This window comes from Neltuma alba, unplaced genomic scaffold, assembly GCF_004799145.2.
Source record: "Neltuma alba isolate B1F8T4 unplaced genomic scaffold, ASM479914v2 tig00003227_pilon, whole genome shotgun sequence".
Lineage (NCBI taxonomy): Eukaryota > Viridiplantae > Streptophyta > Magnoliopsida > Fabales > Fabaceae > Neltuma > Neltuma alba.
The window spans coordinates 23,584-29,833 of NW_021633196.1; the positions used below are offsets into that span (position 1 = coordinate 23,584).

Sequence of the window (6,250 nt, forward strand, 5' to 3'; positions counted from 1 at the left end):
AGCCAACATCATTGAAAATTTGAAATTAAATAAAACACATTTCACTCTTGTAAATTAAAAACAGAGGCCTACTCTGCTTTTCGAAGGATTATCTTTTAATTTTTATCCTCTATTTAATGTTACATTATTTTAAAAGCCTAATTACTTTAAAACTTAAATTCTGAGTGTTATTGAGCTGACCAAAAAATTAGGAGTATTATTAAAAATAAGTAACAAAATCTGAATTCGAACTTATATTTAGTAACAAACTATTCATAAAAAAAGTAACAAACTAAAAATTTAAATAAGGGTTTATAAATAAGTAGGTAGATACTCGATCGTATATGTGTGTGTGTATATATATACACACAATTACTTTTATGTATCCTCATTTAAGACTTTGAGTGATGTATATTTCTATAATCTTATTTATAAAACATTTTCGATATTACTCCTATTTAATATGTATATACACACACGCAGAAAATAATAACCTATAGATCAACAAATGGGGAATAAAATTATACACTTACAAGTTATATAACAAATTTAATGAGATCACTTGTATTTTTGCTATGCGGTAATTAAATTGAGTTACGTTCAAATATTATCAAGTCCAATTAAAAACAACCCTTTCGGCAAAAAATTAAAAAAAATAAAAATAACTCTTAAATGTGTTTTTTTGTAATCACACCGACTCAAGTTCAAGAGATCATACTTAAGCGGCAAGAGCCAGTCATGAGTTCATTTGTATTAAGGAGTGAAAAACATATTTTTTTTCTTTCACTCTCTTGTGAATAATATTACAAGTAACTAGTTTGATTTTTAATTTGATCCTAAATATAAAATCTCAATTCACTTTATTTCTCATATTTATCTATTTGTTCAAAATAGTTCTTGTAGTAGTTGCATATGTTAAATGTTTCATCAAATATTAGTTCTAGCTAATATACATAATTAGTAAGAGTATTTTTAGGAAAGATAATACTTATTTATTATAAATAACCAACTCAACAAATTTTTTTTAATCTACTCAAATTATTCAATTAGCTCTTAATTTGAGTAGATTAAGAAATTTTGTTGAGTTGAGATTAAGAAAGTTTGTTGAGTTGGTTATTTATAATAATTATATGTTGTCTTTCCTTAAATACCTTTTTTATTAATCATGTATTAACTAAAACTATTATTTAACTGAATATGTAATAGATGCAACTATTAGAAAATTATTTTAAAAAAAATAGATAAATATAAAACACAGAATAAATTAGAGTTTTATATTTGATCAAATTAAAAATTAAACTAACTATCATATTAAGTAACGAAAGTCATACTACCTCCGGTCTTTAATATAAGATCTTGTTTAACTTTTATTTTGATCCTAAATATAAGATCTTAATCTACTTTGTCTCTCATATTTATCTATTTTTTCTTAAGGTAGTTCTTTTAATAATAGTAATTCTGACAAATATATTTGATTATAAAAGATATTTTAAAAAAAATAATATCTATTTATTATAAATAACTAACTTAATTTTTTAATCTTTTCAAAATAGTTAACTAGTATTTGCAATTAGAACGAGAGATAGTATCAAGTGGGAGAAGCAGGTAGTATTATAATAGTACGACCAATATAGGACAATAGGAAGGCGGGTGATCAAGGGATAGGTGCTGCACTGACTTTTTGTTTTGTTTTTCTGTCTCGCCCTTCAGCACAGGAATCTGTATATTATATAAAATTCCCAAGTTTCCCCCAAATGAGCAAATGATTAATTAAAACTTAACTGTTGGCCAAAAAAAAAACTAAAACTTAATAGGCGAGCAGTAAATATTCAAATTATTTGGGATTAAAAGAGGAAAAAAGAGGACCATTTAGAGTCTGCCAATCGTGAAATTTGTGAGCGCCCACATTATTCAGATTGATAAATATTCAATTCTAGAAAATCACATCGACCTCATCTCATTCGTCACAAGTCATGTGGTCAGCCCCTCCTCCCTTAGTTATTCTTCTTTCCCAAGCCATCAAGTTTTAATCAAGTTTGGACTTCAAAACGCCTCCTTCTTTTAGAACCCTCCAGAGATTAGACCCTCCTTCTCAATTTTCAACTCTAACCTCTCCACATCTCCCTATTAAAGCCCCACTCTTCGTCTTCTCTTTTTGCCTCATCAGCACCATCCCCTGCACATATCCCTCAAAAATTTTCCCTCCCTTTCTCGGGAAAAGAGATAGACCCCCCACCAACCCCCAACACGACAGCTTCAGTAGTGGTAGCAGAAATTAACGTTATCGCCCATGGGAACTCTGGTTGGCCATGTAGCTCCCGGTTTTGGCTTCCTGTTGATTGGTCTGTGGCATCTCTTCAACCACATCAAGCTTCATGCTGTTAATTCCGGGTCTTATGTTTCTCCTCCATGGTTTCCCGCCACTAAGCTCAAGTACCTTGAGCTTCTTCTCATCATGGCTGGCTCTCTGGCCTCCATATCCATGGAGCTCTTTATAGGACCCGACAAACACCAACCCTTCGACTCCGACGGGACAATTCCGTCCAACCATCTCCATAATTTCGAGCACTCTTCCATCTCCATGACATTCTTCGTCTACGCCGCCTTCGCCGTCGTTCTCGACCGAACCGCCTTGCCGGAGAAGACCAAACTCGGGCTGACTCAGCTTCTCGGCGCCATCGCTTTCGCGCAGCAGCTTCTCCTCTTTCACCTTCACTCCGCCGACCACATGGGACCGGAAGGTCAGTACCCACCTTCTGTTACAGCTCGTGATACTCGTCTCTTTGTCCACCACCCTCATCGGAATCGCCATCCCGAAGAGCTTCCTGGTCAGCTTCGTACGATCTGTGAGTATATTTTTCCAAGGCGTGTGGCTCATCGCCATGGGCTTCATGCTCTGGACTCCTGGGTTGATACCCAAAGGGTGTTTCATGAACCAGGAGGAAGGCCACCAGGTGGTGAGATGCTCGGACGACGAGGCTCTTCATCGAGCAAAGTCTCTGGTTAACATTGAATTCAGCTGGTACTTGATTGGGATAACAGTATTCGCCATGTCTCTGTACTTAATTATGGTCAAAGTTTATGGTGAAAAGCCTCAGTATTTCACGCTTCGGGGAGATGATGATGAAGAAGAAGGAGGAGGAGAAGACCGGAGCGAGGGGTCAAACGACGACGTTGAGTCGCAAAAGAAAAGCGTACTTGAAAACGCCCAAAGCTTTATTCATATGGGGAAAGCCTTTCCAACGGTAGAAATGGAGAGGTAGGGGGAGGAAGAAAATGTTATTTTCCCCAAAAAAAAAAGAAAAAAAGAGAGAGAGTGGGCCGTACATGTGTAATTAGGTGAAAGTGGTGGGGTCCACATGGGATTATTATTGGGGTGATTAAATCATTTATGAAGCCAGCGATTAAGACGTGTGGCTGAGCAAACCGGTGCATGGTGGTAGTTTCATACTTTCATAGGTTTTTCATTTATTGCTTGCTTTGAATCCTCTCGCTTGTCTTTATTTTTGGTGTCTCAGGCTGGGAATTGAGTTGGCTTTGTACAGTGAACTGAAAAAGTAATGTTTTCTTTAATGCGCTATTACTGAACTGCTTTTCTGTCATTAAGTGCTTTGTTTGAGTTTTGCAATTTGAATAATTTCTTGCTCAAAACACTTGTAATTGTTACTCCTCTAGTCTTATTTAGTCTTATTTATAGAGCACTTTTAATATATTTTATACAGATAAAAAAAATCTTAAACTGCATTAACTTTTTATTAAAATATAACAACTTTTTAATTTTACCCTATTGAATGTATATATACTTTTTTAAAAAATAACTATCTACACTATAATAAATGAATGACAACAGAGTACATTTATGGTAAAAATTTAATGAAATAACTTATAAATAGGACTAAAAAAGATTTTCTCTCTCTGTCCTATAAATAGGACTAGATGAGTATATATATATAAGCAGGTTTGACATATATTCATTAATCCAGAATGTTTTATCATTTTGAATCAAATAAATGAAAACATGTTTGTATCAAACTCCCCTAAATTGTTTTTGTTTAGGCTGTTAATATCTGTAGTTCTAATTAAAAGACAAAAGTAAATGAAATGAGAGGAAAAAATCTCTATTGATTTTCATTTTTCATAGACAATATGGCTTTAGAAAGAAGCTTCGTTTCTGAGTTTATTGACCTTGTCCACACACGCACCCCTTAATATAAAGTGTCTGTTTCACTCATACTTATCTAGCTCTAAACTGATAGAATTAGGCATATTTGGTCATTCAAATTCTATCAGATGGTTCAAAAGCAACTTTTTAATTATAATTTTACGAGATAAATATGTGAAGAGAATTTTATCTCGACTTACCTAAAAATTCTTATAAACACTTAATAAAGCACAAATATAAGCATCGCCTAACTTGATTAATGATTATTTTCCCTTTATCCTTCAAAACTTGATTGATGATCATGGCTGCTAAGCCCCATGTTCCTTGTTTTATTGCTTAAAATAATATTAAACATCAGATTGGGTTCCTTATCATTTCAATTGGTACGAGGAGTTTGCGTGTCAGGGTGGGAGAGCCAACAAAACAAACTATACACAAATACATAATTTTTTATTTGTAATTTTGAATTTTAAATTATTATATTAAAAAAAAAGATAGGGTTGTGTGCAACGCACATGAAGCCCCCTGTAATTTAATTCCAGTCAGAATGCGTCACCTTTAAAATATTGTCCTCATATCTCAATCCTCTTATAATTTTGAATTAGAATTAGATTAACTGGCTTCGAGTATTTGTATTATTTATTTTATGAGTTTAAGCAAATATGTATTCAAATTTGATTTTTCAATATTGAGTGATGCTTAACTTAATAATTTTGACATTTTACTCCTAAGTAGGCCATGGCCGCCAAGCTGTTGTCTTTTTCTTTTTCTTTTTGTTGGAATGGATTTTTCTTTTTTCTAGTTATGTTAAATCAAACAGTACTTTTTGCTTACAAAGACATTATTCCACCTCAATGATGTGCTATAAAGAACAGTAAAACTTGAAAATATAATGAAACTTATAGCATTAAATTAAGTATTTTTAATGTCAAATTCTCAATGAATCAAGTCAAAAGTATTTTATTTAACATAAAAAAATAAAAATAATAACCCTAATATATGAATAAAATTGACTCTACTCATATTAGCTTAGGGCTTATGGTGCACCGATGCTTGCTCATGAATAAAATATTGTGTTTTTTTTAATAAGAAAAATAGAACTTACATAAAACTTGCAAGAGAGAACGATATTGTTTTTGGCAATCGTGCCCTGTACTAAATAGTCTGCACGAATGCCATACGCAACGGAAAACGACATGCGGATAATAGCAAGAAAAAAGGCAAACAAGTAAGTACAATATATTATTTATTAAGATTCTGTTGCATTAAAATCTTCATGGCCGAAATAATTTTCAAATTAATAAGTATATACTCCTCCTGTCCTTAATATATGATTCAATTTTTGAGTTGGTTTTGATCCTAAATATAAGATCCATTTTTCATATATATTAATTTTCTTTAAATTATCCCTATAGATACTCCCTCAACCATAATCAAATAGAAGAGGGAGAGAAGTATTAAGAAAGATGATTATAGTGTTTTAGGAAAAATGTGTCACTTTTCTTATAATTAACTAACTTACCTAACTTTCTTAATCTAATCAAATTAGTTAAATGGGTCTTATATTAAGGATCGGAGGAGTATATAAAATCAAAAGTCATTTCATAGAAGTATTTTTTCAAAAAAAATGTAATGTCGAAGGATTAGTTCATTATCACCAAATTTTTTTAAAAAAAGAAAAAGGATTAGTTCATTGAAAAAGTCAAAAGGGGAAGGCGATGAGAAAAACGACAAGGATGATGAGGCGTTTGAATGTAATATTTGGTGTTTCCAATTTCCACTATAAAATATAAACGATAGGGAGGGAATCTGAAAATATAATTAGTAAAAGAATTTTATTGCTTTCTCTTGTTTTCCTTGGCTGCATTTAAATTAGGTTAGTTCTCGTGTTTTTTTAGTTGTGGTAAGGAGTGAGCAAAATTGAATGGAAATAAAAAATCAATTCGAATAAAATTCATTTCGATTTTTCAATTCCTTTTTTATTTTGGATATGGCTTCTGTTTAAGGAGTATATATTTAGAGTTTGGTTTTTCGTTAGGTTATTAGAAAAGAAAAGTAAATAACAGTTAAAATCCAAATTAAAGGCAGAACATTAGGCTTCCTGTGGTT

At 32.1% G+C, this 6,250-nt stretch overlaps 1 pseudogene; it reads left to right on the forward strand.

The window, feature by feature from the left end:
• Nucleotides 1–1,822: 1,822 nt before the first annotated feature.
• On the forward strand, nucleotides 1,823–3,279 carry LOC114740994 (transmembrane protein 45B-like; annotated as a pseudogene).
• Nucleotides 3,280–6,250: the final 2,971 nt, after the last annotated feature.